Source organism: Ips typographus, linkage group LG3, assembly GCF_016097725.1.
Source record: "Ips typographus isolate SLU linkage group LG3, UJ_Ityp_2.0, whole genome shotgun sequence".
NCBI classification, from domain to species: domain Eukaryota; kingdom Metazoa; phylum Arthropoda; class Insecta; order Coleoptera; family Curculionidae; genus Ips; species Ips typographus.
This window is the reverse complement of record NC_138424.1, coordinates 22,409,461-22,433,929: the sequence shown is the minus strand read 5'-3', so window position 1 is coordinate 22,433,929 and position 24,469 is coordinate 22,409,461. Positions and strand designations below refer to the sequence as shown.

At 36.0% G+C, this 24,469-nt stretch overlaps 9 long non-coding RNA genes across 10 annotated transcripts in view; 4 read left to right on the top strand and 5 right to left on the bottom strand.

Annotated features, from left to right (window-relative positions):
* The window catches only part of LOC145726366 (uncharacterized), a 58,953-nt gene that overhangs the window by 24,254 nt on the left and 10,230 nt on the right, over positions 1–24,469 (bottom strand). The window contains exons 2-3 of one of the 2 annotated variants that reach the window (XR_014177580.1): positions 9,154–9,651; positions 8,914–9,071 (exon numbers count right to left, since the gene is read on the bottom strand). The exons of the other annotated variant lie outside the window; for it this stretch is intronic. This is a non-coding gene — a long non-coding RNA (uncharacterized LOC145726366). Of the gene's footprint in view, positions 1–8,913; positions 9,072–9,153; positions 9,652–24,469 lie in introns of those variants that run through there. 2 annotated transcript variants of the gene reach the window in all.
* LOC145726277 (uncharacterized) lies at positions 180–975 on the top strand. The gene is made up of 2 exons (XR_014177549.1): positions 180–501; positions 603–975. It is a non-coding gene; the product is annotated as an uncharacterized LOC145726277 (long non-coding RNA).
* Positions 4,304–5,283, bottom strand: LOC145726761 (uncharacterized). The gene is made up of 2 exons (XR_014177658.1): positions 4,544–5,283; positions 4,304–4,461 (listed from the first exon to the last, which is right to left on the bottom strand). It is a non-coding gene; the product is annotated as an uncharacterized LOC145726761 (long non-coding RNA).
* On the top strand, positions 5,711–7,603 carry LOC145726604 (uncharacterized). Its single transcript, XR_014177631.1, has 2 exons — positions 5,711–6,537; positions 6,599–7,603. It is a non-coding gene; the product is annotated as an uncharacterized LOC145726604 (long non-coding RNA).
* Positions 10,419–12,208, top strand: LOC145726608 (uncharacterized). The gene is made up of 2 exons (XR_014177632.1): positions 10,419–11,142; positions 11,204–12,208. It is a non-coding gene; the product is annotated as an uncharacterized LOC145726608 (long non-coding RNA).
* Positions 14,070–15,056, bottom strand: LOC145726372 (uncharacterized). The gene is made up of 2 exons (XR_014177586.1): positions 14,310–15,056; positions 14,070–14,227 (listed from the first exon to the last, which is right to left on the bottom strand). It is a non-coding gene; the product is annotated as an uncharacterized LOC145726372 (long non-coding RNA).
* LOC145726373 (uncharacterized) lies at positions 18,376–19,362 on the bottom strand. Its single transcript, XR_014177587.1, has 2 exons — positions 18,616–19,362; positions 18,376–18,533 (listed from the first exon to the last, which is right to left on the bottom strand). It is a non-coding gene; the product is annotated as an uncharacterized LOC145726373 (long non-coding RNA).
* Positions 20,205–21,940, top strand: LOC145726374 (uncharacterized). The gene is made up of 2 exons (XR_014177588.1): positions 20,205–20,874; positions 20,936–21,940. It is a non-coding gene; the product is annotated as an uncharacterized LOC145726374 (long non-coding RNA).
* LOC145726369 (uncharacterized) lies at positions 23,251–24,384 on the bottom strand. Its single transcript, XR_014177583.1, has 2 exons — positions 23,491–24,384; positions 23,251–23,408 (listed from the first exon to the last, which is right to left on the bottom strand). It is a non-coding gene; the product is annotated as an uncharacterized LOC145726369 (long non-coding RNA).

Below are 24,469 nucleotides of genomic sequence, written 5' to 3'. Positions count from 1 at the left end.
CAGCTGGAATGGATTCCTCGTCCCCAAATTAGTCGAAAATGAGTACCATCAACCCTAGTGAAATCGGACTGGTTTTGACGTTATTAGCTGTCAAAGTGACAGAATAACAATAATGCATCTCAAGTGCGTTTTTTATCAAAACAAATCGAGTGAAGGATGGTTTTTGGCTAATTTGGGGCGCCCAATCACCGCCTTCTTTACAAGAAAGCCTAGAATGTGACTTTTAATGGCGGCGTTATCGGATTTTTTTTTGTACACAAACCTATGGAGATGCAGTAGAAAATATGTTTTTTTTTATTTTTTCGTGTAGTTGATTAGAAGTTGTGAGTGAAAAATCAAAGAACGCTTCATTCCTGATCCAGATATGTATAGATATGGCTTTTTATATCCAATAAAGTCCAGCCAAAGCAAGTTTGGTTAGAACCCTTTGTCTTGGAAAGTAGGAACAAACTAATGTAAAAACTGCTCAATCAAAGAAAATTTGGAAATTCTTGAATCTAGGTAAGCAAAACTGGTAAATGGGTTTTATATTATTACCAAGACCTTTCTTTTAAAATGTAAATGTGCCAATAGAACTTCTAAAAGCTGTCCTGTTTCTTCAGAGTAAACCTTTGTTGCTCTCAAAATGCAGGCGGTCTCAAAATGTAACTCACATAAGTCACATACCAATGTATGTAAGAGGCAATAAGTTTTACTGAATGAGAAAGCATATTGTACTTACCACTGAGTATTGTGTTGGAGTAAAATCATTCCACTTCAAAGCTTTCAACCACTGTTGGGTTCGAGCAGGGTCTTTTGGAAAGTAAAAGACTGACACTTTTGGGCCTTTCACCAAATTGCTTTTAGAAATTTGGCAAACAACCAGTGGACGGCATATTGTAGAGGCAATAGAATTTAAGTTAAAAAACCAACCACAAATTATAGAACAATGAAGGAACAATAACAATAGTGATAACACAATAAAATGAACACAAACTACACTTTCACTAGAACAATAAACATATAAACAACAATATATAATAGCAAACAAAAATTACTTTGGCAAGTAATCCCAAGTCTTGACTTTAAACCTTAAAAATTAATTTAATCATCCAAAAACTCAATTTCCACAATACAAACAAATGCAAACTGTCAATCCCATATTTCGGCCATATTGGAATTTTTGGCATGCACCTTCTTGGCTTTCTTGTACAGAGGGCGGTGGCCCAATCCATTGGTGAAATCACTTCTTTGATATCTCCACAAATCGCCAGTGTCTCGAATTGAGTGACAGCTACTGTCATTTTGACAGATGGAATGGATTCCCCGTCCCCAAATTAGTGAAATCGGACTGGTTTTGACGTTATTAGCTGTCAAAGTGACAGATTAACAATAATGCATCTCAAACGCGTTTTTTATCAAAACAAAACGAGTGAAGGGTGGTTTTTGGCTAATTTTGGGGCGCCCAATCCATTGGTGAAATTACTTCTTTGATATCTCCACAAATCGCCAGTGTCTCGAATTGAGTGACAGTTACTGTCATTTTGACAGCTGGAATGGATTCGCCGTCCCCAAATTAGTCAAAAATGAGTACCATCAAGCCTAGTGAAATCGGACTGGTTTTGACGTTATTAGCTGTCAAAGTGACCGGAACAAAACGTGTGTGAACTCGCGCCAGGATACAAAATTAAAAATAAGCGAGCGTCTTGGAAAACGGAGGTGCGAACGACAATTTGCGACGTTGCCAAGTCTCATCATATCACCCATGTTTTGAAGCAGTCTATGTTATGTTTTGAAATGTGATTAATAAAAATAAGTAGTTTTCACCAATATCATCGAATAATCTAATATAGAAGTGTGCAGCTATAAAAGAAATATGTTGATTTAAAATGGTAGGAGCGGGTATGGCAACGCCGCGGTAATTAGTAATTTCTTGTCTTGTTTACGTTTTGTGGTATCCGTATATTGCGAAAAAATCGTAGCTCTTTTATTTAAATTCGCAGGAAATTCGTTCCAACGCCATTCGAAAAAGCATAAAAAATACTACAAAATGAGTTAAAAATGGCCTCTGTAGCTCCTCCCGTTACCGAGATATTGAATTTCAAAAAGTACCTAAAAAACCTCTCTAATACCCCCCCATTCTTTAAATTTTTTTGAAAAGTGAAAAATTTTAAAGTGCTTTTTTTGTGCTTATTTCACCTAATTTAAGGTTCTTTTGTATAAATATGCCCTTTGCTGTGCATTGGAACCCTTATAGAGCAAAATAAAAATTTGTCAAAATTGCACTTTTGACAAAAATTGATTTTTTTGTCTTTTTGAAAAATCGTAGCTCTTTTATTTAAATTCGCAGGAAATTCGTTCCAATGCCATTTGAAAAAGCATAGAAAATACTACAAAATGGGTTAAAAATGGCCTCTGTAGCTCCTCCCGTTACCGAGATATTGAATTTCAAAAAGTACCTAAAAAACCTCTCTAATACCCCCCCATTCTTTCAATTTTTTTGAAAAGTAAAAAATTTTAAAGTGCTTTTTTTGTGATTATTTCACCTAATTTAATGTTCTTTTGTATAAGTATGCCCTTTGCTGTGCATTGGAACCCTTATAGAGCAAAATAAAAAAATTGAAAATTTCGACAAAAAATGGCATTTTTCGAATTTTTTTTGGACGCTAGAACGCGTCAAAATTCTTTTACCCTAAAATCACATATTTTGGGACACACGTCGCTTTGACCCTAAATAACTCTCTTATTTGACAAGTTACGTCAAAATGTCATAGAAAACAAAAGATAGAGCAGATTTCAAGCTTTCTAAAAATGTCCCCCCTTGAGCTGATTGATAACACCGTTTGGACGCTAGAACGCGTCAAAATTCTTTCACCCTAAAATCACATATTTTGGGACACACCTTGCTTTGACCCTAAACAACTCTCTTATTTGACAAGTTACGTCAAAATATCATAGAAAACAAACGATAGAGCAGATTTCAAGCTTTCTAAAAATGTCCCCCATCAGCTGATTGATAACACCGTTTGGACGCTAGAAGGCGTCAAATTTCCTTTACCATAATATCACATATTATATTGTAAATATTTTTCAGTCAGATTTCATGTCTCTTAATCCGGCCGAGTTCCTGGCAAAGAAATTTTACACAATTAACACAGTCAGTTAAAATGTTAAATTTTAGATCTAACTCTGTTAGTTTTTGAGATATCAAAAAACCGACTGCATCAGAGTCTTTTCCGGGACATTTTAACATAAAATGACACCGAGACGTCAACTGTAACTTGACAAATAAAAAAGTGGTATTTTTTGACAGTTCGAGGCCGCCATTTTGAATTTTGTGTCAAAATATTGACTTGCACCTCATTTTAAAGCAAATTTCACGTCACAACACTCAGGTCACAAGTAAGTAAGCCTCGTTTATTATAAAAATAAAGTAAGTAAGGTACCTATAAAGCGGCGGATGATATCTGGGGGTAATAAGGTATATTACCCGCAGATGAGATGGGCCAATACTGCAGTAATTGCCGTCGTGTGCATGAATGTAGGGGGAGGGCGAGTCTAGTTCAGCCCCGTAAAGGGTGACACGCAAGGTGCTCTTTAAGTTGCGAGAGAACCCTTCTCTTTTTAGAGACATGAATAAATACTTTTTTTTCAAAATCGGTCCGTTTAGGTATTACTGCAACAAACAATACACTAGGTTCACATCTGCTCGTGGAAGATGTGGCAACATAGGGCACAGTCTCAACTGACAGTCGGCGGCTAAACATTTTGAGGTTAGGAATTTTAAAAAATTTAAAAACAGCAAAAACTACAAACAGAAGAAATAAAAAGTTAATTTAGGGTTCTTGTTTAAGTTTATTAATTAGTGTTGCAACACTTGGTGGTAAACAAACCAATCAAACTTTGGCTTGGGAACAACCACATTCAATTTTAATTATCTGGAAAGCGCACTGGAGCACTGAAGGTGCATTCAAAGGAGTCCTCATTAACAGCCCAATCCATAAAATTTGCAAGAAACGAAAGGCAGGCAATGTGTGTCCAATCCTGGAGACTATTAGGAAGTTCTTGCAGTTTGGTGATGATGTAGCAGTGTTTTAACTTACAACAGAATTGTTGCTGTTTTAAGAACTTGCTTTTGTGATTTAAATTGCTTATTTAGGTATTTTCTTTTGTAAATTTACTCAGCAGCATTAAATACATATCAATTTTGTTTTGTTGTGTGATTTATTTAACATGTTCAGTTCAACAATTTATTGTACCAAAGAGCAGGTAGGTAAATTATCTAATTTTATGAAGAAAACTAGACTTTTGATAAAAAATAAACTCTTCTTAAAGATTTTATTTGTATATTTCATAATGAATACAATTAAAATAGTAATTTAACCTACTACCTATCTGATGTAAAATACTGTATTTAACAGTAGCACCATCTGTTTCTAGCCTTATAGGTAGTCAGAGAAGTATAGGCAAGGGGGGCTAATTCTGTAAAATAATGGCATTTGATCAAATTTACATATTAAGTAACATAGTTAGGTACCTATGTCCTATATCTTTCTAATGTTACCTGAAATATTTCAACACTCTGCATATGGATTTTGACAACACCATTATAACCATTGCTTCAAACACCTTTCGTTGTTCAGTCACCAGGAGTCTTTTACAGCAGCCGTTGATAATGGGACCCTTTCAAAGCATGATAAGCAAACTCCAGAAAGGTACCTACCTGAAACATAAGCTATTTAGTATTAGCAGCTCATTAAAAGGTAGGGGCCTTCCTTTTTATAATATTAGGTAAATCACCTTGTCAGCATCCATGTTTCTTTGATTGAGAAACAACCACTGGCTTGAATAAACTTGGTTCTTGGGACTAAGTAAATAGGTACCTATATGCATGGGCTGTTTCATTGTGATTGTGTGTTTTTTATTAGAAAAGGCATTCTTTTCTGTTTTCCTTCAGAATGTTTCACTGGGCCCCTTGATAGTTGCAAAGTGTAGGTGGGTGGCATTTTCAAAACTCTCTTCCCGAAACATACACACACAACACACACACACACATTATCTAGGTACCTATCTAGTATCGCAGTAGTTACATCGAAATATTGTAAAATTTACATCAAAAATAAAACATTTCGCTTTGTTTACTACCTATTAATTTGCCAACGATGGCGGCCGATGACGTCAAAATTCTATCGCGCTCGGAACGCACGTAATAGACAAGAAAGGCAAATGATGACGTAACCGCGACGGGAAAAAAATGGACCATATCATAGAAAACAAAAAATATCCCCACATGAGTTGATTGATAACACCGTTTGGCCGATCTCGAACTAAGTGACAGCTACTGTCATTTTGACAGCTGGAATGGATTCCTCGTCCCCAAATTAGTCGAAAATGAGTACCATCAACCCTAGTGAAATCGGACTGGTTTTGACGTTATTAGCTGTCAAAGTGACAGAATAACAATAATGCATCTCAAGTGCGTTTTTTATCAAAACAAATCGAGTGAAGGGTGGTTTTTGGCTAATTTTGGGGCGCCCAATCCATTGGTGAAATCACTTTTTTGATATCTCCACAAATCGCCAGTGTCTCGAATTGAGTGACAGCTACTGGCATTTTGACAGCTGGAATGGATTCCCCGTCCCCAAATTAGTGAAATCGGACTGGTTTTGACGTTATTAGCTGTCAAAGTGACAGATTAACAATAATGCATCTCAAGCGCGTTTTTTATCAAAACAAAACGAGTGAAGGGTGGTTTTTGGCTAATTTTGGGGCGCCCAATCCATTGGTGAAATCACTTTTTTGATATCTCCACAAATCGCCAGTGTCTCGAATTGAGTGACAGTTACTGTCATTTTGACAGCTGGAATGGATTCGCCGTCCCCAAATTAGTCGAAAATGAGTACCATCAAGCCTAGTGAAATCGGACTGGTTTTGACGTTATTAGCTGTCAAAGTGACCGGAACAAAACGTGTGTGAACTCGCGCCAGGATACAAAATTAAAAATTAGCGAGCGTCTTGGAAAACGGAGGTGCGAACGACAATTTGCGACGTTGCCAAGTCTCATCATATCACCCATGTTTTGAAGCAGTCTATGTTATGTTTTGAAATGTGATTAATAAAAATAAGTAGTTTTCACCAATATCATCGAATAATCTAATATAGAAGTGTGCAGCTATAAAAGGAATATGTTGATTTAAAATGGTAGGAGCGGGTATGGCAACGCCGCGGTAATTAGTAATTTCTTGTTTACGTTTTGTTGTAACGAAAATAATTCCCATATCTCTATTATTTTGGTTGCCGGTAGAAGAGGCCGACCGCCAAGAAAACCTAGAGAAGAGAGAAGACTTAGGTTAGGTTGAATAATTTTAGAATAGTTCAGAGACTAGATGACTTGTGATAATTTTATGGCTACAATAAATGTTACTTTATGTTCAGCCCTTAGTTTTTGAGCTTTTCTAAGTGAGTAACCCTCTACGAACGATTCCGCACGCCTAATAGGTACCTATACTATTTTTCAATAAAACTGTAAACTTTAATGGCCTGTTTTTCATATGTTAGGTATGTTATTACTTAGGTGATAAAATTAGATAGTTTTGTCTAATATTATTTAAATTTTTAGGAGTGAAGTTATAGGTAGTCAACTTTAATTTGACTAGAGTTTCAACAGAGCCACAAATGTTGAACCACCCTATAAACTAGGATTCATTTAGGTACTACTGCTGCTAAAAATGTCTATTTCCTATAAGGTGGAATTAACTTTAAACATTTTTAGCAAGCTTGAGAAACATTTGTCAGAGTCTGTTCTGAACACTGCTTCAGAAACAGGATCTATAAAAAGTGTTGTGGGCCCAACCAAAAGGTAAATAATAAAATTAGCTTAGTATTTGGGTGATTATAATGTAAAAATAGTATATTTTATTAGGTAAATAAATAGGAAAATAGTAAGATACGTATTGGAGTAGAAGTGATCTTGGTTCAACAGCAAGTTTGCAGAAACCGGTCAATGGATCGTTGGGATAAAAGTTGAAGTACTTTGTCCAGAAAAGCTGGTAGGTAGCTTCTGACTCCTATTGATGTATGTTGTCCTTGTACCATAGTCGCAATCCTTTTCGACCCCCCCATTCAGGGCTTCAGTGTCAGTAAATTACCACCATTTTCAGCAAGAATAGTGGCCAGTATAATCACATTGCATTGGGCATTTTGTTAACTGTATTAAATATGTCCTATTGGTTTGTTGTTCCGAAAACTAATAAACGACCTGGGGAGATCTGGTGTTGGTCCGTATACGTTTAATCCAGGTAGGTTCTATAATAACAAATTTTCTCCACTCTAGTTGGAATATTAACAATTATTATTATGTCATCTCTAATATCAACCCTTTTTGTTTTAGCATACTCCATCAGCCACACCAATAACCAGCACAGCCTGTAATTTTTATGATTCAATGTATTATAAGTAAGTGCATGCATTTTTAGGTGACAATACAAACAATCCTGGCTATTTAGTATAAATAATATAATAGTGGAAAAAATGCTATATTATCCATGGTTTAGACAGCATTTATTGACCTTATCTTCTCTCTTACAATAAAAGCTTCTGTCTGTCAAAACATTGGTTAATAATATACTATTTTTGTACTTATTTCACCTAATTTAAGGTCCTTTGGCATAAATATGCCCTTTGCTGTGCACTGGAGCAAATTAAACATTTGCCAAAAATGCGCTTTTTGTAAAAATAGCATATTTCTTGATACACGTCGCTCTGACCCTAAATTACTCCTTTATTTGACAAGTCTTTGACTTTGTTTGACAAATGTCATAGAAAACAAAAGATAGAGCAGACTTCAAGCTTTCCAAAAATATCCCCCCTAGAGTTGATTGGTCATACCGCTTGGCCGCTGAAGGGCGTCAAAATTCATTCACCATAAAATCACATATTTTTTGACACGTCGCTTTGACCCTAAATTACTCCCTTATTTGACAAGTTATGTCAAAATGTCATAGAAAACAAAATATAGAGCAGATTTCAAGCTTCCCAAAAATATCGCCCCATGGTTCGATTGATTGCACCGTTTGGCCGCTAGAGGGCTTCAAAGTTCCTTCACCATAAAATAACATATTTTTTGACACACGTCGCTTTGACCCTGAATTACTCCCTTATTTGACAAGTTACGTCAAAATGTCATAGAAAACAAAAGATAGAGCAGATTTCAAGCTTCCCAAAATATCCCCCCACGATTCGATTGATTGCACCGTGCAACAAACAATACACTAGGTTCACATCTGCTCGTGGAAGATGTGGCAACATAGGGCACAGTCTCAACTGACACTACTGACAGTCGGCGGCTAAACATTTTGAGGTTAGGAATTTTAAAAAATTTAAAAACAGCAAAAACAGAAGAAATTTCGAAATTTTTTTTCACAAACAGAAGAAATAAAAACTTAATTTAGGATTGTTTAAGTGTATTAATTAGTGTTGCATCACTTGGTAGTAAACAAACCAATCAAACTTTGGCTTGGGAACAACCACATTCAATTTTAATTATCTGGAGTTTTAAGTTAAGAGCACTGGAGGTGCATTCAAACAAGTGGTCATTAACAGCCCAATCCATAAAATTTGCAAGAAACGAAAGGCAGGCAATGTGTGTCCAATCCTGGAGACTATTAGGAAGTTCTTGCAGTTTGGTGATGATGTAGCAGTGTTTTAACTTACAACAGAATTGTTGCTGTTTTAACAACTTGCTTTTGTGATTTAAATTTGCTTATTTAGGTATTTTCTTTTGTAAATTTACTCAGCAGCATTAAATACATATCAATTTTGTTTTGTTGTGTGATTTATTTAACATGTTCAGTTCAACAATTTATTGTACCAAAGAGCAGGTAGGTAAATTATCTAATTTTATGAAGAAAACTAGACTTTTGATAAAAAATAAACTCTTCTTAAAGATTTTATTTGTATATTTCATAATGAATACAATTAAAATAGTAATTTAACCTACTACCTATCTGATGTAAAATACTGTATTTAACAGTAGCACCATCTGTTTCTAGCCTTATAGGTAGTCAGAGAAGTATAGGCAAGGGGGGCTAATTCTGTAAAATAATGGCATTTGATCAAATTTACATATTAAGTAACATAGTTAGGTACCTATGTCCTATATCTTTCTAATGTTACCTGAAATATTTCAACACTCTGCATATGGATTTTGACAACACCATTATAACCATTGCTTCAAACACCTTTCGTTGTTCAGTCACCAGGAGTCTTTTACAGCAGCCGTTGATAATGGGACCCTTTCAAAGCATGATAAGCAAACTCCAGAAAGGTACCTACCTGAAACATAAGCTATTTAGTATTAGCAGCTCATTAAAAGGTAGGGGCCTTCCTTTTTATAATATTAGGTAAATCACCTTGTCAGCATCCATGTTTCTTTGATTGAGAAACAACCACTGGCTTGAATAAACTTGGTTCTTGGGACTAAGTAAATAGGTACCTATATGCATGGGCTGTTTCATTGTGATTGTGTGTTTTTTATTAGAAAAGGCATTCTTTTCTGTTTTCCTTCAGAATGTTTCACTGGGCCCCTTGATAGTTGCAAAGTGTAGGTGGGTGGCATTTTCAAAACTCTCTTCCCGAAACATACACACACACACACACACATTATCTAGGTACCTATCTAGTATCGCAGTAGTTACATCGAAATATTGTAAAATTTACATCAAAAATAAAACATTTCGCTTTGTTTACTACCTATTAATTTGCCAACGATGGCGGCCGATGACGTCAAAATTCTATCGCGCTCGGAACGCACGTAATAGACAAGAAAGGCAAATGATGACGTAACCGCGACGGGAAAAAAATGGACCATATCATAGAAAACAAAAAATATCCCCACATGAGTTGATTGATAACACCGTTTGGCCGATCTCGAACTAAGTGACAGCTACTGTCATTTTGACAGCTGGAATGGATTCCTCGTCCCCAAATTAGTCGAAAATGAGTACCATCAACCCTAGTGAAATCGGACTGGTTTTGACGTTATTAGCTGTCAAAGTGACAGAATAACAATAATGCATCTCAAGTGCGTTTTTTATCAAAACAAATCGAGTGAAGGGTGGTTTTTGGCTAATTTTGGGGCGCCCAATCCATTGGTGAAATCACTTTTTTGATATCTCCACAAATCGCCAGTGTCTCGAATTGAGTGACAGCTACTGGCATTTTGACAGCTGGAATGGATTCCCCGTCCCCAAATTAGTGAAATCGGACTGGTTTTGACGTTATTAGCTGTCAAAGTGACAGATTAACAATAATGCATCTCAAGCGCGTTTTTTATCAAAACAAAACGAGTGAAGGGTGGTTTTTGGCTAATTTTGGGGCGCCCAATCCATTGGTGAAATCACTTTTTTGATATCTCCACAAATCGCCAGTGTCTCGAATTGAGTGACAGTTACTGTCATTTTGACAGCTGGAATGGATTCGCCGTCCCCAAATTAGTCGAAAATGAGTACCATCAAGCCTAGTGAAATCGGACTGGTTTTGACGTTATTAGCTGTCAAAGTGACCGGAACAAAACGTGTGTGAACTCGCGCCAGGATACAAAATTAAAAATTAGCGAGCGTCTTGGAAAACGGAGGTGCGAACGACAATTTGCGACGTTGCCAAGTCTCATCATATCACCCATGTTTTGAAGCAGTCTATGTTATGTTTTGAAATGTGATTAATAAAAATAAGTAGTTTTCACCAATATCATCGAATAATCTAATATAGAAGTGTGCAGCTATAAAAGGAATATGTTGATTTAAAATGGTAGGAGCGGGTATGGCAACGCCGCGGTAATTAGTAATTTCTTGTTTACGTTTTGTTGTAACGAAAATAATTCCCATATCTCTATTATTTTGGTTGCCGGTAGAAGAGGCCGACCGCCAAGAAAACCTAGAGAAGAGAGAAGACTTAGGTTAGGTTGAATAATTTTAGAATAGTTCAGAGACTAGATGACTTGTGATAATTTTATGGCTACAATAAATGTTACTTTATGTTCAGCCCTTAGTTTTTGAGCTTTTCTAAGTGAGTAACCCTCTACGAACGATTCCGCACGCCTAATAGGTACCTATACTATTTTTCAATAAAACTGTAAACTTTAATGGCCTGTTTTTCATATGTTAGGTATGTTATTACTTAGGTGATAAAATTAGATAGTTTTGTCTAATATTATTTAAATTTTTAGGAGTGAAGTTATAGGTAGTCAACTTTAATTTGACTAGAGTTTCAACAGAGCCACAAATGTTGAACCACCCTATAAACTAGGATTCATTTAGGTACTACTGCTGCTAAAAATGTCTATTTCCTATAAGGTGGAATTAACTTTAAACATTTTTAGCAAGCTTGAGAAACATTTGTCAGAGTCTGTTCTGAACACTGCTTCAGAAACAGGATCTATAAAAAGTGTTGTGGGCCCAACCAAAAGGTAAATAATAAAATTAGCTTAGTATTTGGGTGATTATAATGTAAAAATAGTATATTTTATTAGGTAAATAAATAGGAAAATAGTAAGATACGTATTGGAGTAGAAGTGATCTTGGTTCAACAGCAAGTTTGCAGAAACCGGTCAATGGATCGTTGGGATAAAAGTTGAAGTACTTTGTCCAGAAAAGCTGGTAGGTAGCTTCTGACTCCTATTGATGTATGTTGTCCTTGTACCATAGTCGCAATCCTTTTCGACCCCCCCATTCAGGGCTTCAGTGTCAGTAAATTACCACCATTTTCAGCAAGAATAGTGGCCAGTATAATCACATTGCATTGGGCATTTTGTTAACTGTATTAAATATGTCCTATTGGTTTGTTGTTCCGAAAACTAATAAACGACCTGGGGAGATCTGGTGTTGGTCCGTATACGTTTAATCCAGGTAGGTTCTATAATAACAAATTTTCTCCACTCTAGTTGGAATATTAACAATTATTATTATGTCATCTCTAATATCAACCCTTTTTGTTTTAGCATACTCCATCAGCCACACCAATAACCAGCACAGCCTGTAATTTTTATGATTCAATGTATTATAAGTAAGTGCATGCATTTTTAGGTGACAATACAAACAATCCTGGCTATTTAGTATAAATAATATAATAGTGGAAAAAATGCTATATTATCCATGGTTTAGACAGCATTTATTGACCTTATCTTCTCTCTTACAATAAAAGCTTCTGTCTGTCAAAACATTGGTTAATAATATACTATTTTTGTACTTATTTCACCTAATTTAAGGTCCTTTGGCATAAATATGCCCTTTGCTGTGCACTGGAGCAAATTAAACATTTGCCAAAAATGCGCTTTTTGTAAAAATAGCATATTTCTTGATACACGTCGCTCTGACCCTAAATTACTCCTTTATTTGACAAGTCTTTGACTTTGTTTGACAAATGTCATAGAAAACAAAAGATAGAGCAGACTTCAAGCTTTCCAAAAATATCCCCCCTAGAGTTGATTGGTCATACCGCTTGGCCGCTGAAGGGCGTCAAAATTCATTCACCATAAAATCACATATTTTTTGACACGTCGCTTTGACCCTAAATTACTCCCTTATTTGACAAGTTATGTCAAAATGTCATAGAAAACAAAATATAGAGCAGATTTCAAGCTTCCCAAAAATATCGCCCCATGGTTCGATTGATTGCACCGTTTGGCCGCTAGAGGGCTTCAAAGTTCCTTCACCATAAAATAACATATTTTGTGACACTCGTCGTTTTGACCCTGAATTACTACCTTATTTGACAAGTTACGTCAAAATGTCATAGAAAACAAAAGATAGAGCAGATTTCAAGCTTTCCAAAAATATTCCCCCATGATTCGATTGATTGCACCGTTTGGCCGCTAGAGGGCGTCAAAGTTCCTTCACCATAAAATCACATATTTTTTGACACACGTCGCTTTGACCCTGAATTACTCCCTTATTTGACAAGTTACGTCAAAATGTCATAGAAAACAAAAGATAGAGCAGATTTCAATCTTTCCAAAAATATCCCCCCATGACTCGATTGATTGCACCGTTTGGCCGCTAGAGGGCGTCAAAATTCCTTCACCATAAAATCACATATTTTTGACACACGTCGCTTTGACCCTGAATTACTCCCTTATTTGACAAGTTACGTCAAAATGTCATAGAAAACAAAAGATAGAGCAGACTTCAATCTTTCCAAAAATATCCCCCCATGACTCGATTGATTGCACCGTTTGGCCGCTAGAGGGCGTCAAAGTTCCTTCACCATAAAATCAGATATTTTTTGACACACGTCGCTTTGACCCTGAATTACTCCCTTATTTGACAAGTTACGTCAAAATGTCATAGAAAACAAAAGATAGAGCAGATTTCAAGCTTCCCAAAAATATCCCCCCACGATTCGATTGATTGCACCGTGCAACAAACAATACACTAGGTTCACATCTGCTCGTGGAAGATGTGGCAACATAGGGCACAGTCTCAACTGACACTACTGACAGTCGGCGGCTAAACATTTTGAGGTTAGGAATTTTAAAAAATTTAAAAACAGCAAAAACAGAAGAAATTTCGAAATTTTTTTTCACAAACAGAAGAAATAAAAACTTAATTTAGGATTGTTTAAGTGTATTAATTAGTGTTGCATCACTTGGTAGTAAACAAACCAATCAAACTTTGGCTTGGGAACAACCACATTCAATTTTAATTATCTGGAGTTTTAAGTTAAGAGCACTGGAGGTGCATTCAAACAAGTGGTCATTAACAGCCCAATCCATAAAATTTGCAAGAAACGAAAGGCAGGCAATGTGTGTCCAATCCTGGAGACTATTAGGAAGTTCTTGCAGTTTGGTGATGATGTAGCAGTGTTTTAACTTACAACAGAATTGTTGCTGTTTTAACAACTTGCTTTTGTGATTTAATTTGCTTATTTAGGTATTTTCTTTTGTAAATTTACTCAGCAGCATTAAATACATATCAATTTTGTTTTGTTGTGTGATTTATTTAACATGTTCAGTTCAACAATTTATTGTACCAAAGAGCAGGTAGGTAAATTATCTAATTTTATGAAGAAAACTAGACTTTTGATAAAAAATAAACTCTTCTTAAAGATTTTATTTGTATATTTCATAATGAATACAATTAAAATAGTAATTTAACCTACTACCTATCTGATGTAAAATACTGTATTTAACAGTAGCACCATCTGTTTCTAGCCTTATAGGTAGTCAGAGAAGTATAGGCAAGGGGGGCTAATTCTGTAAAATAATGGCATTTGATCAAATTTACATATTAAGTAACATAGTTAGGTACCTATGTCCTATATCTTTCTAATGTTACCTGAAATATTTCAACACTCTGCATATGGATTTTGACAACACCATTATAACCATTGCTTCAAACACCTTTCGTTGTTCAGTCACCAGGAGTCTTTTACAGCAGCCGTTGATAATGGGACCCTTTCAAAGCATGATAAGCAAACTCCAGAAAGGTACCTACCTGAAACATAAGCTATTTAGTATTAGCAGCTCATTAAAAGGTAGGGGCCTTCCTTTTTATAATATTAGGTAAATCACCTTGTCAGCATCCATGTTTCTTTGATTGAGAAACAACCACTGGCTTGAATAAACTTGGTTCTTGGGACTAAGTAAATAGGTACCTATATGCATGGGCTGTTTCATTGTGATTGTGTGTTTTTTATTAGAAAAGGCATTCTTTTCTGTTTTCCTTCAGAATGTTTCACTGGGCCCCTTGATAGTTGCAAAGTGTAGGTGGGTGGCATTTTCAAAACTCTCTTCCCGAAACATACACACACAACACACACACACACATTATCTAGGTACCTATCTAGTATCGCAGTAGTTACATCGAAATATTGTAAAATTTACATCAAAAATAAAACATTTCGCTTTGTTTACTACCTATTAATTTGCCAACGATGGCGGCCGATGACGTCAAAATTCTATCGCGCTCGGAACGCACGTAATAGACAAGAAAGGCAAATGATGACGTAACCGCGACGGGAAAAAAATGGACCATATCATAGAAAACAAAAAATATCCCCACATGAGTTGATTGATAACACCGTTTGGCCGATCTCGAACTAAGTGACAGCTACTGTCATTTTGACAGCTGGAATGGATTCCTCGTCCCCAAATTAGTCGAAAATGAGTACCATCAACCCTAGTGAAATCGGACTGGTTTTGACGTTATTAGCTGTCAAAGTGACAGAATAACAATAATGCATCTCAAGTGCGTTTTTTATCAAAACAAATCGAGTGAAGGATGGTTTTTGGCTAATTTTGGGGCGCCCAATCCATTGGTGAAATCACTTCTTTGATATCTCCACAAATCGCCAGTGTCTCGAATTGAGTGACAGCTACTGTCATTTTGACAGATGGAATGGATTCCCCGTCCCCAAATTAGTGAAATCGGACTGGTTTTGACGTTATTAGCTGTCAAAGTGACAGATTAACAATAATGCATCTCAAACGCGTTTTTTATCAAAACAAAACGAGTGAAGGGTGGTTTTTGGCTAATTTTGGGGCGCCCAATCCATTGGTGAAATTACTTCTTTGATATCTCCACAAATCGCCAGTGTCTCGAATTGAGTGACAGTTACTGTCATTTTGACAGCTGGAATGGATTCGCCGTCCCCAAATTAGTCAAAAATGAGTACCATCAAGCCTAGTGAAATCGGACTGGTTTTGACGTTATTAGCTGTCAAAGTGACCGGAACAAAACGTGTGTGAACTCGCGCCAGGATACAAAATTAAAAATAAGCGAGCGTCTTGGAAAACGGAGGTGCGAACGACAATTTGCGACGTTGCCAAGTCTCATCATATCACCCATGTTTTGAAGCAGTCTATGTTATGTTTTGAAATGTGATTAATAAAAATAAGTAGTTTTCACCAATATCATCGAATAATCTAATATAGAAGTGTGCAGCTATAAAAGAAATATGTTGATTTAAAATGGTAGGAGCGGGTATGGCAACGCCGCGGTAATTAGTAATTTCTTGTCTTGTTTACGTTTTGTGGTATCCGTATATTGCGAAAAAATCGTAGCTCTTTTATTTAAATTCGCAGGAAATTCGTTCCAACGCCATTCGAAAAAGCATAAAAAATACTACAAAATGAGTTAAAAATGGCCTCTGTAGCTCCTCCCGTTACCGAGATATTGAATTTCAAAAAGTACCTAAAAAACCTCTCTAATACCCCCCCATTCTTTAAATTTTTTTGAAAAGTGAAAAATTTTAAAGTGCTTTTTTTGTGCTTATTTCACCTAATTTAAGGTTCTTTTGTATAAATATGCCCTTTGCTGTGCATTGGAACCCTTATAGAGCAAAATAAAAATTTGTCAAAATTGCACTTTTGACAAAAATTGATTTTTTTGTCTTTTTGAAAAATCGTAGCTCTTTTATTTAAATTCGCAGGAAATTCGTTCCAATGCCATTTGAAAAAGCATAGAAAATACTACAAAATGGGTTAAAAATGGCCTCTGTAGCTCCTCCCGTTACCGAGATATTGAATTTCAAAAAGTACCTAAAAAACCTCTCTAATACCCCCCCATTCTTTCAATTTTTTTGAAAAGTAAAAAATTTTAAAGTGCTTTTTTTGTGATTATTTCACCTAATTTAATGTTCTTTTGTATAAGTATGCCCTTTGCTGTGCATTGGAACCCTTATAGAGCAAAATAAAAAAATTGAAAATTTCGACAAAAAATGGCATTTTTCGAATTTTTTTTGGACGCTAGAACGCGTCAAAATTCTTTTACCCTAAAATCACATATTTTGGGACACACGTCGCTTTGACCCTAAATAACTCTCTTATTTGACAAGTTACGTCAAAATGTCATAGAAAACAAAAGATAGAGCAGATTTCAAGCTTTCTAAAAATGTCCCCCCTTGAGCTGATTGATAACACCGTTTGGACGCTAGAACGCGTCAAAATTCTTTCACCCTAAAATCACATATTTTGGGACACACCTTGCTTTGACCCTAAACAACTCTCTTATTTGACAAGTTACGTCAAAATATCATAGAAAACAAACGATAGAGCAGATTTCAAGCTTTCTAAAAATGTCCCCCATCAGCTGATTGATAACACCGTTTGGACGCTAGAAGGCGTCAAATTTCCTTTACCATAATATCACATATTATATTGTAAATATTTTTCAGTCAGATTTCATGTCTCTTAATCCGGCCGAGTTCCTGGCAAAGAAATTTTACACAATTAACACAGTCAGTTAAAATGTTAAATTTTAGATCTAACTCTGTTAGTTTTTGAGATATCAAAAAACCGACTGCATCAGAGTCTTTTCCGGGACATTTTAACATAAAATGACACCGAGACGTCAACTGTAACTTGACAAATAAAAAAGTGGTATTTTTTGACAGTTCGAGGCCGCCATTTTGAATTTTGTGTCAAAATATTGACTTGCACCTCATTTTAAAGCAAATTTCACGTCACAACACTCAGGTCACAAGTAAGTAAGCCTCGTTTATTATAAAAATAAAGTAAGTAAGGTACCTATAAAGCGGCGGATGATATCTGGGGGTAATAAGGTATATTACCCGCAGATGAGATGGGCCAATACTGCAGTAATTGCCGTCGTGTGCATGAATGTAGGGGGAGGGCGAGTCTAGTTCAGCCCCGTAAAGGGTGACACGCAAGGTGCTCTTTAAGTTGCGAGAGAACCCTTCTCTTTTTAGAGACATGAATAAATACTTTTTTTTCAAAATCGGTCCGTTTAGGTATTACTGCAACAAACAATACACTAGGTTCACATCTGCTCGTGGAAGATGTGGCAACATAGGGCACAGTCTCAACTGACAGTCGGCGGCTAAACATTTTGAGGTTAGGAATTTTAAAAAATTTAAAAACAGCAAAAACTACAAACAGAAGAAATAAAAAGTTAATTTAGGGTTGTTTAAGTTTATTAATTAGTGTTGCAACACTTGGTGGTAAACAAACCAATCAAACTTTGGCTTGGGAACAACCACATTCAATTTTAATTATCTGGAAAGCGCACTGGAGCACTGAAGGTGCATTCAAAGGAGTCCTCATTAACAGCCCAATCCATAAAATTTGCAAGAAACGAAAGGCAGGCAATGTGTGTCCAATCCTGGAGACTATTAGGAAGTTCTTGCAGTTTGGTGATGATGTAGCAGTGTTTTAACTTACAACAGAATTGTTGCTGTTTTAAGAACTTGCTTTTGTGATTTAAATTGCTTATTTAGGTATTTTCTTTTGTAAATTTACTCAGCAGCATTAAATACATATCAATTTTGTTTTGTTGTGTGATTTATTTAACATGTTCAGTTCAACAATTTATTGTACCAAAGAGCAGGTAGGTAAATTATCTAATTTTATGAAGAAAACTAGACTTTTGATAAAAAATAAACTCTTCTTAAAGATTTTATTTGTATATTTCATAATGAATACAATTAAAATAGTAATTTAACCTACTACCTATCTGATGTAAAATACTGTATTTAACAGTAGCACCATCTGTTTCTAGCCTTATAGGTAGTCAGAGAAGTATAGGCAAGGGGGGCTAATTCTGTAAAATAATGGCATTTGATCAAATTTACATATTAAGTAACATAGTTAGGTACCTATGTCCTATATCTTTCTAATGTTACCTGAAATATTTCAACACTCTGCATATGGATTTTGACAACACCATTATAACCATTGCTTCAAACACCTTTCGTTGTTCAGTCACCAGGAGTCTTTTACAGCAGCCGTTGATAATGGGACCCTTTCAAAGCATGATAAGCAAACTCCAGAAAGGTACCTACCTGAAACATAAGCTATTTAGTATTAGCAGCTCATTAAAAGGTAGGGGCCTTCCTTTTTATAATATTAGGTAAATCACCTTGTCAGCATCCATGTTTCTTTGATTGAGAAACAACCACTGGCTTGAATAAACTTGGTTCTTGGGACTAAGTAAATAGGTACCTATATGCATGGGCTGTTTCATTGTGATTGTGTGTTTTTTATTAGAAAAGGCATTCTTTTCTGTTTTCCTTCAGAATGTTTCACTGGGCCCCTTGATAGTTGCAAAGTGTAGGTGGGTGGCATTTTCAAAACTCTCTTCCCGAAACATACACACACAACACACACACACACATTATCTAGGTACCTATCTAGTATCGCAGTAGTTACATCGAAATATTGTAAAATTTACATCAAAAATAAAACATTTCGCTTTGTTTACTACCTATTAATTTGCCAACGATGGCGGCCGATGACGTCAAAATTCTATCGCGCTCGGAACGCACGTAATAGACAAGAAAGGCAAATGATGACGTAACCGCGACGGGAAAAAAATGGACCATATCATAGAAAACAAAAAATATCCCCACATGAGTTGATTGATAACACCGTTTGGCCGATCTCGAACTAAGTGACAGCTACTGTCATTTTGACAGCTGGAATGGATTCCTCGTCCCCAAATTAGTCGAAAATGAGTACCATCAACCCTAGTGAAATCGGACTGGTTTTGACGTTATTAGCTGTCAAAGTGACAGAATAACAATAATGCATCTCAAGTGCGTTTTTTATCAAAACAAATCGAGTGAAGGATGGTTTTTGGCTAATTTTGGGGCGCCCAATCCATTGGTGAAATCACTTTTTTGATATCTCCACAAATCGCCAGTGTCTCGAATTGAGTGACAGCTACTGGCATTTTGACAGCTGGAATGGATTCCCCGTCCCCAAATTAGTGAAATCGGACTGGTTTTGACGTTATTAGCTGTCAAAGTGACAGATTAACAATAATGCATCTCAAGCGCGTTTTTTATCAAAACAAAACGAGTGAAGGGTGGTTTTTGGCTAATTTTGGGGCGCCCAATCCATTGGTGAAATTACTTCTTTGATATCTCCACAAATCGCCAGTGTCTCGAATTGAGTGACAGTTACTGTCATTTTGACAGCTGGAATGGATTCCTCGTCCCCAAATTAGTCGAAAATGAGTACCATCAACCCTAGTGAAATCGGACTGGTTTTGACGTTATTAGCTGTCAAAGTGACAGAATAACAATAATGCATCTCAAGTGCGTTTTTTATCAAAACAAATCGAGTGAAGGGTGGTTTTTGGCTAATTTTGGGGCGCCCAATCCATTGGTGAAATCACTTTTTTGATATCTCCACAAATCGCCAGTGTCTCGAATTGAGTGACAGTTACTGTCATTTTGACAGCTGGAATGGATTCGCCGTCCCCAAATTAGTCGAAAATGAGTACCATCAAGCCTAGTGAAATCGGACTGGTTTTGACGTTATTAGCTGTCAAAGTGACCGGAACAAAACGTGTGTGAACTCGCGCCAGGATACAAAATTAAAAATTAGCGAGCGTCTTGGAAAACGGAGGTGCGAACGACAATTTGCGACGTTGCCAAGTCTCATCATATCACCCATGTTTTGAAGCAGTCTATGTTATGTTTTGAAATGTGATTAATAAAAATAAGTAGTTTTCACCAATATCATCGAATAATCTAATATAGAAGTGTGCAGCTATAAAAGGAATATGTTGATTTAAAATGGTAGGAGCGGGTATGGCAACGCCGCGGTAATTAGTAATTTCTTGTTTACGTTTTGTTGTAACGAAAATAATTCCCATATCTCTATTATTTTGGTTGCCGGTAGAAGAGGCCGACCGCCAAGAAAACCTAGAGAAGAGAGAAGACTTAGGTTAGGTTGAATAATTTTAGAATAGTTCAGAGACTAGATGACTTGTGATAATTTTATGGCTACAATAAATGTTACTTTATGTTCAGCCCTTAGTTTTTGAGCTTTTCTAAGTGAGTAACCCTCTACGAACGATTCCGCACGCCTAATAGGTACCTATACTATTTTTCAATAAAACTGTAAACTTTAATGGCCTGTTTTTCATATGTTAGGTATGTTATTACTTAGGTGATAAAATTAGATAGTTTTGTCTAATATTATTTAAATTTTTAGGAGTGAAGTTATAGGTAGTCAACTTTAATTTGACTAGAGTTTCAACAGAGCCACAAATGTTGAACCACCCTATAAACTAGGATTCATTTAGGTACTACTGCTGCTAAAAATGTCTATTTCCTATAAGGTGGAATTAACTTTAAACATTTTTAGCAAGCTTGAGAAACATTTGTCAGAGTCTGTTCTGAACACTGCTTCAGAAACAGGATCTATAAAAAGTGTTGTGGGCCCAACCAAAAGGTAAATAATAAAATTAGCTTAGTATTTGGGTGATTATAATGTAAAAATAGTATATTTTATTAGGTAAATAAATAGGAAAATAGTAAGATACGTATTGGAGTAGAAGTGATCTTGGTTCAACAGCAAGTTTGCAGAAACCGGTCAATGGATCGTTGGGATAAAAGTTGAAGTACTTTGTCCAGAAAAGCTGGTAGGTAGCTTCTGACTCCTATTGATGTATGTTGTCCTTGTACCATAGTCGCAATCCTTTTCGACCCCCCCATTCAGGGCTTCAGTGTCAGTAAATTACCACCATTTTCAGCAAGAATAGTGGCCAGTATAATCACATTGCATTGGGCATTTTGTTAACTGTATTAAATATGTCCTATTGGTTTGTTGTTCCGAAAACTAATAAACGACCTGGGGAGATCTGGTGTTGGTCCGTATACGTTTAATCCAGGTAGGTTCTATAATAACAAATTTTCTCCACTCTAGTTGGAATATTAACAATTATTATTATGTCATCTCTAATATCAACCCTTTTTGTTTTAGCATACTCCATCAGCCACACCAATAACCAGCACAGCCTGTAATTTTTATGATTCAATGTATTATAAGTAAGTGCATGCATTTTTAGGTGACAATACAAACAATCCTGGCTATTTAGTATAAATAATATAATAGTGGAAAAAATGCTATATTATCCATGGTTTAGACAGCATTTATTGACCTTATCTTCTCTCTTACAATAAAAGCTTCTGTCTGTCAAAACATTGGTTAATAATATACTATTTTTGTACTTATTTCACCTAATTTAAGGTCCTTTGGCATAAATATGCCCTTTGCTGTGCACTGGAGCAAATTAAACATTTGCCAAAAATGCGCTTTTTGTAAAAATAGCATATTTCTTGATACACGTCGCTCTGACCCTAAATTACTCCTTTATTTGACAAGTCTTTGACTTTGTTTGACAAATGTCATAGAAAACAAAAGATAGAGCAGACTTCAAGCTTTCCAAAAATATCCCCCCTAGAGTTGATTGGTCATACCGCTTGGCCGCTGAAGGGCGTCAAAATTCATTCACCATAAAATCACATATTTTTTGACACGTCGCTTTGACCCTAAATTACTCCCTTATTTGACAAGTTATGTCAAAATGTCATAGAAAACAAAATATAGAGCAGATTTCAAGCTTCCCAAAAATATCGCCCCATGGTTCGATTGATTGCACCGTTTGGCCGCTAGAGGGCTTCAAAGTTCCTTCACCATAAAATCACATATTTTTTGACACACGTCGCTTTGACCCTGAATTACTCCCTTATTTGACAAGTTACGTCAAAATGTCATAGAAAACAAAAGATAGAGCAGATTTCAAGCTTCCCAAAAATATCCCCCCACGATTCGATTGATTGCACCGTGCAACAAACAATACACTAGGTTCACATCTGCTCGTGGAAGATGTGGCAACATAGGGCACAGTCTCAACTGACACTACTGACAGTCGGCGGCTAAACATTTTGAGGTTAGGAATTTTAAAAAATTTAAAAACAGCAAAAACAGAAGAAATTTCGAAATTTTTTTTCACAAACAGAAGAAATAAAAACTTAATTTAGGATTGTTTAAGTGTATTAATTAGTGTTGCATCACTTGGTAGTAAACAAACCAATCAAACTTTGGCTTGGGAACAACCACATTCAATTTTAATTATCTGGAGTTTTAAGTTAAGAGCACTGGAGGTGCATTCAAACAAGTGGTCATTAACAGCCCAATCCATAAAATTTGCAAGAAACGAAAGGCAGGCAATGTGTGTCCAATCCTGGAGACTATTAGGAAGTTCTTGCAGTTTGGTGATGATGTAGCAGTGTTTTAACTTACAACAGAATTGTTGCTGTTTTAACAACTTGCTTTTGTGATTTAATTTGCTTATTTAGGTATTTTCTTTTGTAAATTTACTCAGCAGCATTAAATACATATCAATTTTGTTTTGTTGTGTGATTTATTTAACATGTTCAGTTCAACAATTTATTGTACCAAAGAGCAGGTAGGTAAATTATCTAATTTTATGAAGAAAACTAGACTTTTGATAAAAAATAAACTCTTCTTAAAGATTTTATTTGTATATTTCATAATGAATACAATTAAAATAGTAATTTAACCTACTACCTATCTGATGTAAAATACTGTATTTAACAGTAGCACCATCTGTTTCTAGCCTTATAGGTAGTCAGAGAAGTATAGGCAAGGGGGGCTAATTCTGTAAAATAATGGCATTTGATCAAATTTACATATTAAGTAACATAGTTAGGTACCTATGTCCTATATCTTTCTAATGTTACCTGAAATATTTCAACACTCTGCATATGGATTTTGACAACACCATTATAACCATTGCTTCAAACACCTTTCGTTGTTCAGTCACCAGGAGTCTTTTACAGCAGCCGTTGATAATGGGACCCTTTCAAAGCATGATAAGCAAACTCCAGAAAGGTACCTACCTGAAACATAAGCTATTTAGTATTAGCAGCTCATTAAAAGGTAGGGGCCTTCCTTTTTATAATATTAGGTAAATCACCTTGTCAGCATCCATGTTTCTTTGATTGAGAAACAACCACTGGCTTGAATAAACTTGGTTCTTGGGACTAAGTAAATAGGTACCTATATGCATGGGCTGTTTCATTGTGATTGTGTGTTTTTTATTAGAAAAGGCATTCTTTTCTGTTTTCCTTCAGAATGTTTCACTGGGCCCCTTGATAGTTGCAAAGTGTAGGTGGGTGGCATTTTCAAAACTCTCTTCCCGAAACATACACACACAACACACACACACACATTATCTAGGTACCTATCTAGTATCGCAGTAGTTACATCGAAATATTGTAAAATTTACATCAAAAATAAAACATTTCGCTTTGTTTACTACCTATTAATTTGCCAACGATGGCGGCCGATGACGTCAAAATTCTATCGCGCTCGGAACGCACGTAATAGACAAGAAAGGCAAATGATGACGTAACCGCGACGGGAAAAAAATGGACCATATCATAGAAAACAAAAAATATCCCCACATGAGTTGATTGATAACACCGTTTGGCCGATCTCGAACTAAGTGACAGCTACTGTCATTTTGACAGCTGGAATGGATTCCTCGTCCCCAAATTAGTCGAAAATGAGTACCATCAACCCTAGTGAAATCGGACTGGTTTTGACGTTATTAGCTGTCAAAGTGACAGAATAACAATAATGCATCTCAAGTGCGTTTTTTATCAAAACAAATCGAGTGAAGGATGGTTTTTGGCTAATTTTGGGGCGCCCAATCAC